Source organism: Oncorhynchus keta, chromosome 7, assembly GCF_023373465.1.
Source record: "Oncorhynchus keta strain PuntledgeMale-10-30-2019 chromosome 7, Oket_V2, whole genome shotgun sequence".
NCBI classification, from domain to species: Eukaryota; Metazoa; Chordata; class Actinopteri; order Salmoniformes; family Salmonidae; genus Oncorhynchus; species Oncorhynchus keta.
Genome location: NC_068427.1, coordinates 51,101,447 through 51,116,051, shown reverse-complemented (window position 1 = coordinate 51,116,051; position 14,605 = coordinate 51,101,447). Strand labels below are relative to the sequence as shown.

General features: G+C 46.3%; 1 long non-coding RNA gene across 1 annotated transcript; it reads right to left on the bottom strand.

Moving 5' to 3' along the window:
- Nucleotides 1-5,601: 5,601 nt before the first annotated feature.
- On the bottom strand, nucleotides 5,602-14,344 carry LOC127931204 (uncharacterized). Its single transcript, XR_008140331.1, has 3 exons — nucleotides 14,306-14,344; nucleotides 13,813-13,846; nucleotides 5,602-5,962 (listed from the first exon to the last, which is right to left on the bottom strand). It is a non-coding gene; the product is annotated as an uncharacterized LOC127931204 (long non-coding RNA).
- Between the last annotated feature and the right edge of the window lie 261 nt (nucleotides 14,345-14,605).

Genomic DNA, 14,605 nt, shown 5'->3' with positions numbered 1-14,605 from the left:
ACTGATAACTGACCTGAACCTTTACGGAGCTGATAACTGACCTGAACCTTTACGGAGCTGATAACTGACCTGAACCGTTACGGAGCTGATAACTGACCTGAACCGTTACGGAGCTGACCTGAACCTTTACGGAGCTGATAACTGACCTGAACCTTTACGGAGCTGACCTGAACCTTTACGGAGCTGATAACTGACCTGAACCGTTACGGAGCTGATAACTGACCTGAACCGTTACGGAACTGATAACTGACCTGAACCTTTACGGAACTGATAACTGACCTGAACCTTTACGGATCTGACCTGAACCTGTACGGAACTGACCTGAACCTTTACGGAACTGACCTGAACCTTTACGGAACTGACCTGAACCTTTCCGGAACTGACCTGAACCGTTACGGAACTGATAACTGACCTGAACCTTTACGGAACTGATAACTGACCTGAAACGTTGCGGAACTGACCTGAACCGTTCCGGAACTGACCTGAACCTTTACAGAACTGATAACTGACCTGAACCTTTACGGAACTGAAAACTGACCTGAACCGTTACGGAACTGATAACTGACCTGAACCGTTACGGAGCTGATAACTGACCTGAACCTTTACGGAGCTGACCTGAACCTTTACGGAGCTGATAACTGACCTGAACCGTTACGGAGCTGATAACTGACCTGAACCGTTACGGAACTGATAACTGACCTGAACCTTTACGGAACTGATAACTGACCTGAACCTTTACGGATCTGACCTGAACCTGTACGGAACTGACCTGAACCTTTACGGAACTGACCTGAACCTTTACGGAACTGACCTGAACCTTTCCGGAACTGACCTGAACCGTTACGGAACTGATAACTGACCTGAACCTTTACGGAACTGATAACTGACCTGAAACGTTGCGGAACTGACCTGAACCGTTCCGGAACTGACCTGAACCTTTACAGAACTGATAACTGACCTGAACCTTTACGGAACTGAAAACTGACCTGAACCGTTACGGAACTGATAACTGACCTGAACCGTTACGGAACTGATAACTGACCTGAACCTTTACGGAACTGATAACTGACCTGAACCTTTACGGAACTGACCTGAACCTTTACGGAACTGATCTAAACCGTTACAGAACTGATAACTGACCTGAACCTTTACGGAACTGATAACTGACCTGAACCTTTACGGAACTGACCTGAACCTTTACGAAACTGACCTGAACCTTTACAGAACTGACCTGAACCATTACGGAACTGACCTGAACCTTTCCTGACCTGATAACTGACCTGAACCTTTCCGGAACTGACCTGAACCTTTCCGGAACTGATAACTGACCTGAAACGTTACGGAACTGACCTGAACCGTTCCGGAACTGACCTGAACCTTTACGGAACTGATAACTGACCTGAACCTTTACGGAGCTGATAACTGACCTGAACCTTTACGGAACTGACCTGAACCCTGTTCGGAACTGAACTGACCTGAACCTTTACGGAACTGATAACTGACCTGAACCTTTACGGAGCTGATAACTGACCTGAACCTTTACGGAACTGAAAACTGACCTGAACCATTACGGAACTGATAACTGACCTGAACCGTTACGGAGCTGACCTGAACCTTTACGGAACTGATAACTGACCTGAACCTTTACGGAACTGATAACTGACCTGAACCGTTACGGAGCTGATAACTGACCTGAACCATTACGGAGCTGACCTGAACCTTTACGGAACTGACCTGAACCTGAACCTTACGGAACTGACCTGAACCTACGGAACTGACCTGAACCTTTACGGAACTGATAACTGACCTGAACCTTTACGGAACTGACCTGAACCTTTACGGACCCTGAACCTTGAACCGTTACGGACGGAACTGATGAACTGACTGACCTGAACCTTTACGGAACTGACCTGAACCTGTACGGAACTGATAACTGACCTGAACCATTACGGAACTGATAACTGACCTGAACCGTTACGGAGCTGACCTGAACCTTTACGGAACTGATAACTGACCTGAACCTTTACGGAAGTGATAACTGACCTGAACCGTTACGGAACTAATAACTGACCTGAACCTTTAAGGAACTGACCTGAACCTTTACGGAACTGACCTGAACCATTACGGAACTGACCTGAACCTTTCCGGACCTGATAACTGACCTGAACCTTTCCGGAACTGATAACTGACCTGAACCGTTACGGAACTGACCTGAACCTTTACGGAACTGACCTGAACCTTTACGGAACTGATAACTGAACCTGAACCTTTACGGAACTGACCTGAACCTGAACTGAAACTGACCTGAACCTTTACGGAACTGAAAACTGACCTGAACCGTTACGGAACTGATAACTGACCTGAACCGTTACGGAACTGATAACTGACCTGAACCTTTACGGAACTGATAACTGACCTGAACCTTTACGGAACTGACCTGAACCTTTACGAACTGAAAACCGTTACAGAACTGATAACTGACCTGAACCTTTACGGAACTGATAACTGACCTGAACCTTTACGGAACTGACCTGAACCTGAAACTGACCTGAACCTTTACAGAACTGACCTGAACCATTACGGAACTGACCTGAACCTTTCCGGACCTGATAACTGACCTGAACCTTTCCGGAACTGATAACTGACCTGAACCTTTTTCGGAACTGATAACTGACCTGAACCTTTACGGAACTGATAACTGACCTGAACCGTTTACGGAACTGACCTGAACCTGAACTGATAACTGAACCTTTACGGAACTGATAACTGACCTGAACCTTTACGGAACTGATAACTGACCTGAACCATTACGGAACTGATAACTGACCTGAACCATTACGGAACTGATAAACCGTTACGGAACTGATAACTGACCTGAACCTTTACGGAACTGACCTGAACCATTACGGAACTGACCTGAACCTTTCCGGACCTGATAACTGACCTGAACCTTTCCGGAACTGATAACTGACCTGAACCGTTACGGAACTGATAACTGACCTGAACCTTTACGGAACTGACCTGAACCTTTACGGAACTGATCTAAACCGTTACGGAACTGATAACTGACCTGAACCTTTACGGAACTGAAAACTGACCTGAACCGTTACGGAACAGATAACTGACCTGAACCGTTACGGAACTGATAACTGACCTGAACCTTTACGGAACTGATAACTGACCTGAACCTTTACGGAACTGACCTGAACCTTTACGGAACTGATCTAAACCGTTACAGAACTGATAACTGACCTGAACCTTTACGGAACTGATAACTGACCTGAACCTTTACGGAACTGATAACTGACCTGAACCTTTACGGAACTGATAACTGACCTGAACCTTTACGGAACTGCTGATAACTGACCTGAACCTTTACGGAACTGACCTGAACCTTTACAGAACTGACCTGAACCATTACGGAACTGATAACCCTGAACCTTTCCGGAACTGATAACTGACCTGAACCTTTCCGGAACTGACCTGAACCTTTCGGAACTGATAACTGACCTGAACCTTTGACGGAACTGATAACTGACCTGAACCGGAACTGATAACTGACCTGAACCGTGGACCTGAAACCGTTCGGAACTGACCTGAACCTTTACGGAACTGATAACTGACCTGAACCTTTACGGAGCTGATAACTGACCTGAACCTTTACGGAACTGATAACTGACCTGAACCATTACGGAACTGATAACTGACCTGAACCTTACGGAGCTGACCTGAACCTTTACGGAACTGATAACTGACCTGAACCTTTACGGAACTGACCTGAACCTTTACGGAACTGATAACTGACCTGAACCTTTACGGAGCTGATAACTGACCTGAACCGTTACGGAACTGATAACTGACCTGAACCGTTTACGGAGCTGACCTGAACCTTTACGGAACTGACTGAACCTTTACGGAACTGATAACTGACCTGAACCTTTACGGAACTGAAAACTGACCTGAACCGTTACGGAACTGATAACTGACCTGAACCGTTACGGAACTGATAACTGACCCTGAACCTTTACGGAACTGATAACTGACCTGAACCTTTACGGAACTGACTGAACCTTTACGGAACTGATCTAAACCGTTACAGAACTGATAACTGACCTGAACCTTTACGGAACTGATAACTGACCTGAACCTTTACGGAACTGACCTGAACCTTTACGAAACTGACCTGAACCTTTACAGAACTGACCTGAACCATTACGGAACTGACCTGAACCTTTCCTGACCTGATAACTGACCTGAACCTTTCCGGAACTGACCTGAACCTTTCCGGAACTGATAACTGACCTGAAACGTTGCGGAACTGACCTGAACCGTTCCGGAACTGACCTGAACCTTTACGGAACTGATAACTGACCTGAACCTTTACGGAACTGATAACTGACCTGAAACGTTGCGGAACTGACCTGAACCGTTCCGGAACTGACCTGAACCTTTACGGAACTGATAACTGACCTGAACCTTTACGGAGCTGATAACTGACCTGAACCTTTACGGAACTGAAAACTGACCTGAACCATTACGGAACTGATAACTGACCTGAACCGTTACGGAGCTGACCTGAACCTTTACGGAACTGATAACTGACCTGAACCTTTACGGAGCTGATAACTGACCTGAACCGTTACGGAGCTGATAACTGACCTGAACCATTACGGAGCTGACCTGAACCTTTACGGAACTGACCTGAACCTTTACGGAACTGACCTGAACCTTTCCGGAACTGACCTGAACCTTTACGGAACTGATAACTGACCTGAACCTTTACGGAACTGATAACTGACCTGAACCTTTACGGAACTGATAACTGACCTGAACCTTTATGGAACTGATAACTGACCTGAAACGTTGCGGAACTGACCTGAACCTTTACGGAACTGATAACTGACCTGAACCTTTACGGAGCTGATAACTGACCTGAACCTTTACGGAACTGATAACTGACCTGAACCGTTACGGAGCTGATAACTGACCTGAACCGTTACGGAGCTGATAACTGACCTGAACCGTTACGGAGCTGATAACTGACCTGAACCTTTACGGAGCTGATAACTGACCTGAACCTTTACGGAACTGAAAACTGACCTGAACCATTACGGAACTGATAACTGACCTGGAACCGTTACGGAGCTGACCTGAACCTTTACGGAACTGATAACTGACCTGAACCTTTACGGAGCTGATAACTGACCTGAACCGTTACGGAGCTGATAACTGACCTGAACCATTACGGAGCTGACCTGAACCTTTACGGAACTGACCTGAACCTTTACGGAACTGACCTGAACCTTTACGGAACTGACCTGAACCGTTCCGGAACTGACCTGAACCTTTACGGAGCTGATAACTGACCTGAACCTTTACGGAACTGAAAACTGACCTGAACCATTACGGAACTGATAACTGACCTGAACCGTTACGGAGCTGACCTGAACCTTTACGGAACTGATAACTGACCTGAACCTTTACGGAGCTGATAACTGACCTGAACCGTTACGGAGCTGATAACTGACCTGAACCATTACGGAACTGACCTGAACCTTTACGGAACTGACCTGAACCTTTACGGAACTGACCTGAACCTTTACGGAACTGATAACTGACCTGAACCTTTACGGAACTGATAACTGACCTGAGACGTTGCGGAACTGACCTGAACCTTTACGGAACTGATAACTGACCTGAACCTTTACGGAGCTGATAACTGACCTGAACCTTTACGGAACTGATAACTGACCTGAACCGTTACGGAGCTGATAACTGACCTGAACCTTTATGGAACTGATAACTGACCTGAAACGTTGCGGAACTGACCTGAACCGTTCCGGAACTGACCTGAACCTTTACGGAACTGATAACTGACCTGAACCTTTACGGAACTGATAACTGACCTGAACCTTTACGGAGCTGATAACTGACCTGAACCTTTACGGAACTGATAACTGACCTGAACCATTACGGAACTGATAACTGACCTGAACCGTTACGGAGCTGACCTGAACCTTTACGGAACTGATAACTGACCTGAACCTTTACGGAGCTGATAACTGACCTGAACCGTTACGGAGCTGATAACTGACCTGAACCATTACGGAGCTGACCTGAACCTTTACGGAACTGACCTGAACCTTTACGGAACTGACCTGAACCTTTCCGGAACTGACCTGAACCTTTACGGAACTGATAACTGACCTGAACCTTTACGGAACTGATAACTGACCTGAACCTTTACGGAACTGATAACTGACCTGAACCTTTATGGAACTGATAACTGACCTGAAACGTTGCGGAACTGACCTGAACCTTTGACCTGACGGAACTGATAACTGACCTGAACCTTTACGGAGCTGATAACTGACCTGAACCTTTACGGAACTGATAACTGACCTGAACCGTTACGGAGCTGATAACTGTCCTGAACCGTTACGGAGCTGATAACTGACCTGAACCGTTACGGAGCTGATAACTGACCTGAACCTTTACGGAGCTGATAACTGACCTGAACCTTTACGGAACTGAAAACTGACCTGAACCATTACGGAACTGATAACTGACCTGGACACGCTACGTTACGGAGCTGACCTGAACCTTTACGGAACTGATAACTGACCTGAACCTTTACGGAGCTGATAACTGACCTGAACCGTTACGGAGCTGATAACTGACCTGAACCATTACGGAGCTGACCTGAACCTTTACGGAACTGGAACTGACCTGAACCTTTACGGAACTGACTGACCTGAACCTTTACGGAACTGACCTGAACCGTTCCGGAACTGACCTGAACCTTTACGGAACTGATAACTGACCTGAACCTGACCTGAACGGAACTGATAACTGACCTGAACGTTGCGGAAACTGACCTGAACCTTTACGGAACTGATAACTGACCTGAACCTTTACGGAGCTGATAACTGACCTGAACCTTTACGGAACTGATAACTGACCTGAACCGTTACGGAGCTGATAACTGACCTGAACCTTTACGGAACTGATAACTGACCTGAACCTTTACGGAACTGACCTGAACCGTTCGGATCTGACCTGAACCTTTACGGAACTGATAACTGACCTGAACCTACGGAGCTGATAACTGACCTGAACCTTTACGGAGCTGATAACTGACCTGAACCTTTACGGAACTGAAAACTGACCTGAACCATTACGGAACTGATAACTGACCTGAACCGTTACGGAGCTGACCTGAACCTTTACGGAACTGATAACTGACCTGAACCTTTACGGAGCTGATCAAATCAAATCAAATCAAATGTATTTATATAGCCCTTCGTACATCAGCTGATATCTCAAAGTGCTGTACAGAAACCCAGCCTAAAACCCCAAACAGCAAACAATGCAGGTGTAAAAGCACGGTGGCTAGGAAAACTCCCTAGAAAGGCCAAAACCTAGGAAGAAACCTAGAGAGGAACCGGGCTATGTGGGGTGGCCAGTCCTCTTCTGGCTGTGCCGGGTAGAGATTATAACAGAACATGACCAAGATGTTCAAATGTTCATAAATGACCAGCATGGTCGAATAATAATAAGGCAGAACAGTTGAAACTGGAGCAGCAGCACAGTCAGGTGGACTGGGGACAGCAAGGAGCCTTCATGTCAGGTAGTCCTGGGGCACGGTCCTAGGGCTCAGGTCAGTTGAAACTGGAGCAGGAGCATGGCCAGGTGGACTGGGGACAGCAAGGAGTCCTCATGTCAGGTAGTCCTGGGACATGGTCCTAGGGCTCAGGTCCTCCGAGAGAAGAGAGAGAAAGAAAGAGAGAGAAGGAGAGAATTGGAGAACGCACACTTAGATTCACACAGGACACCGAATAGGACAGGAGAAGTACTCCAGATATAACAAACTGACCCTAGCCCCCGACACATAAACTACTGCAGCATAAATACTGGAGGCTGAGACAGGAGGGGTCAGGAGACACTGTGGCCCCATCCGAGGACACCCCGGACAGGGCCAAACAGGAAGGATATAACCCCACCCACTTTGCCAAAGCACATCCCCCACACCACTAGAGGGATATCTTCAACCACCAACTTACCATCCTGAGACAAGGCCGAGTATAGCCCACAAAGATCTCCGCCACGGTACAACCCAAGGGGGGCAACCCAGACAGGCCGACCACAACAGTGAATCAACCCACCCAGGTGACGCACCCCCAGGGACGGCACGAGAGAGCCCCAGCAAGCCAGTGACTCAGCCCCGTAACAGGGTTAGAGGCAGAGAATCCCAGTGGAAAGAGGGGAACCGGCCAGGCAGAGACAGCAAGGGCGGTTCGTTGCTCCAGAGCCTTTCCGTTCACCTTCCCACTCCTGGGCCAGACTACACTCAATCATATGACCCACTGAAGAGATGAGTCTTCAGTAAAGACTTAAAGGTTGAGACCGAGTTTGCGTCTCTGACATGGGTAGGCAGACCGTTCCATAAAAATGGAGCTCTATAGGAGAAAGCCCTGCCTCCAGCTGTTTGCTTAGAAATTCTAGGGACAATTAGGAGGCCTGCGTCTTGTGACCGTAGCGTACGTGTAGGTATGTACGGCAGGACCAAATCAGAGAGGTAGGTAGGAGCAAGCCCATGTAATGCTTTGTAGGTTAGCAGTAAAACCTTGAAATCAGCCCTTGCTTTGACAGGAAGCCAGTGTAGAGGCTAGCACTGGAGTAATATGATCAAATTTTTGGTTCTAGTCAGGATTCTAGCAGCCGTATTTAGCACTAACTGAAGTTTATTTAGTGCTTTATCCGGGTAGCCGGAAAATAGAGCATTGCAGTAGTCTAACCTAGAAGTGACAAAAGCATGGATTAATTTTTCTGCATCATTTTTGGACAGAAAGTTTCTGATTTTTGCAATGTTACGTAGATGGAAAAAAAGCTGTCCTCGAAATGGTCTTGATATGTTCTTCAAAAGAGAGATCAGGGTCAGAGTAACGCCGAGGTCCTTCACAGTTTTATTTGAGACGACTGTACAACCATTAAGATTAATTGTCAGATTCAACAGAAGATCTCTTTGTTTCTTGGGACCTAGAACAAGCATCTCTGTTTTGTCCGAGTTTAATAGTAGAAAGTTTGCAGCCATCCACTTCCTTATGTCTGAAACACATGCTTCTAGCGAGGCAATTTTGGGGCTTCACCATGTTTCATTGAAATGTACAGCTGTGTGTCATCCGCATAGCAGTGAAAGTTTACATTATGTTTTCGAATAACATCCCCAAGAGGTAAAATATATAGTGAAAACAATAGTGGTCCTAAAACAGAACCTTGAGGAACACCGAAATGTACAGTTGATTTGTCAGAGGACAAACCATTCACAGAGACAAACTGATATCTTTCCGACAGATAAGATCTAAACCAGGCCAGAACTTGTCCGTGTAGACCAATTTGGGTTTCCAATCTCTCCAAAAGAATGTGGTGATCGATGGTATCAAAAGCAGCACTAAGGTCTAGGAGCACGAGGACAGATGCAGAGCCTCGGTCCGATGCCATTAAAATGTAATTTACCACCTTCACAAGTGCCGTCTCAGTGCTATGATGGGGTCTAAAACCAGACTGAAGCATTTCGTATACATTGTTTGTCTTCAGGAAGGCAGTGAGTTGCTGTGCAACAGCCTTCTCTAAAATCTTTGAGAGGAATGGAAGATTCGATATAGGCCGATAGTTTTTATATTTTCTGGGTCAAGGTTTGGCTTTTTCAAGAGAGGCTTTATTACTGCCACTTTTAGTGAGTTTGGTACACATCCAGTGGATAGAGAGCCGTTTATTATGTTCAACATAGGAGGGCCAAGCACAGGAAGCAGCTCTTTCAGTAGTTTAGTTGGAATAGGGTCCAGTATACAGCTTGAAGGTTTAGAGGCCATGATTATTTTCATCATTGTGTCAAGAGATATAGTACTAAAACACTTGAGCGTCTCTCTTGATCCTAGGTCCTGGCAGAGTTGTGCAGACTCAGGACAACTGAGGTTTGGAGGAATACGCAGGTTTAAAGAGTCCGTAATTTGCTTTCTAATAATCATAATCTTTTCCTCAAAGAAGTTCATGAATTTATCACTGCTAAAGTGAAAGTCATCCTCTCTTGGGAATGCTGCTTTTTAGTTAGCTTTGCCACAGTATCAAAAAGGAATTTCGGATTGTTCTTATTTTCCTCAATTAAGTTAGAAAAATAGGACGATCGAGCAGCAGTAAGGGCTCTTCGGTACTGCACGGTACCGTCCTTCCAAGCTAGTCGGAAGACTTCCAGTTTGGTGTGGCGCCATTTCCGTTCCAATTTTCTGGAAGCTTGCTTCAGAGCTCGGGTATTTTCTGTGTACCAGGGAGCTAGTTTCTTATGAGACATTTTTTTAGTTTTTAGGGGTGCAACTGCATCTAGGGTATTGCGCAAGGTTAAATTGAGATCCTCAGTTAGGTGGTTAACGGATTTTTGTCCTCTGGCGTCCTTGGGTAGGCAGAGGGAGTCTGGAAGGGCATCAAGGAATCTTTGTGTTGTCTGTGAATTTATAGCACGACTTTTGATGTTCCTTGGTTGGGGTCTGAGCAGATTATTTGTTGCAATTGCAAACGTAATAAAATGGTGGTCCGATAGTCCAGGATTATGAGGAAAAACATTAAGATCCACAACATTTATTCCATGGGACAAAACTAGGTCAGCGTATGACTGTGACAGTGAGTGGGTCCAGAGACATGTTGGACAAAACCCACTGAGTCGATGATGGCTCCAAAAGCCTTTTGGAGTGGGTCTGTGGACTTTTCCATGTGAATATTAAAGTCACCAAAGATTAGAATATTATCTGCAATGACTACAAGGTCTGATAGGAATTCAGGGAACTCAGTGAGAAACGCTGTATATGGCCCAGGAGGCCTGTAAACAGTAGCTATAAAAAGTGATTGAGTAGGCTGCATAGATTTCATGACTAGAAGCTCAAAAGACGAAAACGTCATTTTTTTTTGTTGTTTTTTTTTGTTTTGTAAATTGAAATTTGCTATCGTAAATGTTAGCAACACCTCCGCCTTTGCGGGATGCACGGGGGATATGGTCACTAGTGTAGCCAGGAGGTGAGGCCTCATTTAACACAGTAAATTCATCAGGCTTAAGCCATGTTTCAGTCAGGCCAATCACATCAAGATTATGATCAGTGATTAGTTCATTGACTATAATTGCCTTTGAAGTAAGGGATCTAACATTAAGTAGCCCTATTTTGAGATGTGAGGTATCATGATCTCTTTCAGTAATGACAGGAATGGAGGTGGTCTTTATCCTAGTGAGATTGCTAAGGCGAACACCGCCATGTTTAGTTTTGCCCAACCTAGGTCGAGGCACAGACACGGTCTCAATGGTGATAGCTGAGCTGACTACACTGACTATGCTAGTGGCAGTGGCAGACTCCACTATGCTGGCAGGCTGGCTAATAGCCTGCTGCCTGGCCTGCACCCTATTTCATTGTGGAGCTAGAGGAGTTAGAGCCCTGTCTATGTTGGCAGATAAGATGAGAGCACCCCTCCAGCTAGGATGGAGTCCGTCACTCCTCAGCAGGTCAGGCTTGGTCCTGTTTGTGGGTGAGTCCCAGAAAGAGGGCCAATTATCTACAAATTCTATCTTTTGGGAGGGGCAGAAAACAGTTTTCAACCAGCGATTGAGTTGTGAGACTCTGCTGTAGAGCTCATCACTCCCCTAACTGGGAGGGGGCCAGAGACAATTACTCGATGCCGACACATCTTTCTAGCTGATATGCACGCAGAAGCTATGTTGCGCTTGTGATCTCTGACTGTTTCATCCTAACATCGTTGGTGCCGACGTGGATAACAATATCTCTATACTCTCTACACTCGCCAGTTTTAGCTTTAGCCAGCACCATCTTCAGATTAGCCTTAACGTCGGTAGCCCTGCCCCCGGTAAACAGTGTATGATCGCTGGATGATTCGCTTTAAGTCTAATACTGCGGGTAATGGAGTCGCCAATGACTAGAGTTTTCAATTTGTCAGAGCTAATGGTGGGAAGCTTCGGCGTCTCAGACCCCGTAACGGGAGGAGTAGAGACCAGAGAAGACTCGGTCTCTGACTCCGACCCGCTGCTTAATGGGGAAAACCGGTTGAAAGTTTCTGTCTGCTGAATGAGCGACACCGGTTGAGCGTTCCTACAGCATTTCCTTCCAGAAACCGTGAGAAAGTTGTCCGGCTGCGGGGACTGTGCCAGGGATTTATACTACTATCTGTACTTACTGGTGGCACAGACGCTGTTTCATCCTTTACTACACTGAAATTACCCTTGCCTAACGATTGCGTATGAAGCTGGGCTTGCAGTACAGCTATCCTCGCCGTAAGGCGAGCACAGCGGCTGCAATTAGAAGGCATCATGTTAATGTTACTACTTAGCTTCGGCTGTTGGAGGTCCTGACGAATCGTGTCCAGATAAAGCGTCCGGAGTGAAAAAGTTGAGGAAAAATAAATATATGAACGGTAATTAAAAAGTGAAACCCGTAAAGTTGTCAGGTAGCAAAATAGGTTGGCAACAAAACGCACAGCAATTCGAAAACAAGCCTGCAAGTTGTGACCGGGGTTCCCGCGGAGGGGACTGACCTGAAGGAGGGGACTGACCTAACTGACCTGAACCGTTACGGAGCTGATAACTGACCTGAACCATTACGGAGCTGACCTGAACCTTTACGGAACTGACCTGAACCTTTACGGAACTGACCTGAACCTTTCCGGAACTGACCTGAACCTTTACGGAACTGATAACTGACCTGAACCTTTACGGAACTGATAACTGACCTGAACCTTTACGGAACTGATAACTGACCTGAACCGTTACGGAGCTGACCTGAACCTTTACGGAGCTGATAACTGACCTGAACCTTTACGGAGCTGACCTGAACCTTTACGGAACTGATAATTGACCTGAACCTTTACGGAAATGATAACTGACCTGAACCTTTACGGAACTGACCTGAACCTTACGGAACTGATAACCATTACGACCTGAACCGTTGACGGAGCTGACCTGAACCTTTACGGAGCTGATAACTGACCTGAACCTTTTACGGAGCTGATAACTGACCTGAACCGTTACGGAGCTGATAACTGACCTGAACCTTTACGGAGCTGATAACTGACCTGAACCGTTACGGAGCTGATAACTGACCTGAACCTTTACGGAGCTGATAACTGACCATTAACCTGATTACGGAACTGATAAATGCCCTGAACCTTTACGGAACTGACCTGAACCATTACGGAGCTGACCTGAACCTTTACGGAACTGACCTGAACCTTACGGAACTGACCTGAACCTTTCCGGAACTGACCTGAACCTTTACGGAACTGATAACTGACTTGAACCTTTATGGAACTGATAACTGACCTGAAACGTTACGGAACTGACCCTGAACCTTTACGGAACTGATAACTGACCTGAAACGCGTTGCGGAGCTGACCTGAACCTTTACGGAACTGACCTGAACCTTTACGGAACTGACCTGACCTGAACCTTTCCGGAACTGACCTGAACCTTTAAGGAACTGATAACTGACCTGAACCTTTACGGAACTGATAACTGACCTGAACCTTTACGGAACTGATAACTGACTTGAACCTTTATGGAACTGATAACTGACCTGAAACGTTGGCGGAACTGACCTGAACCTTTACGGAACTGATAACTGACCTGAACCTTTACGGAGCTGATAACTGACCTGAACCTTTACGGAACTGATAACTGACCTGAACCGTTACGGAGCTGATAACTGTCCTGAACCGTTACGGAGCTGATAACTGACCTGAACCGTTACGGAGCTGATAACTGACCTGAACCATTACGGAGCTGATAACTGACCTGAACCTTTACGGAACTGAAAACTGACCTGAACCATTACGGAACTGATAACTGACCTGGACCGTTACGGAGCTGACCTGAACCTTTACGGAACTGATAACTGACCTGAACCTTTACGGAGCTGATAACTGACCTGAACCGTTACGGAGCTGATAACTGACCTGAACCATTACGGAGCTGACCTGAACCTTTACGGAACTGACCTGAACCTTTACGGAACTGACCTGAACCTTTACGGAACTGACCTGAACTGTAACTCCGAACTGACCTGAACCTTTACGGAGCTGATAACTGACGGAACGAAAACTTACCATTACGGAGCTGAACCTTTACGGAACTGATAACTGACCTGAGACGTTTCAGAACGGAACTGACCTGAACCTTTACGGAGCTGATAACTGACCTGAACCTTTACGGAACTGATAACTGACCTGAACCGTTACGGAGCTGATAACTGACCTGAACCTTTATGGAACTGATAACTGACCTGAACCGTTCCGGAACTGACCTGAACCTTTACGGAACTGATAACTGACCTGAACCTTTACGGAGCTGATAACTGACCTGAACCTTTACGGAGCTGATAACTGACCTGAACCTTTACGGAACTGAAAACTGACCTGAACCATTACGGAACTGATAACTGACCTGAACCGTTACGGAGCTGACCTGAACCTTTACGGAACTGATAACTGACCTGAACCTTTACGGAGCTGATAACTGACCTGAACCGTTACGGAGCTGATAACTGACCTGAACCATTAC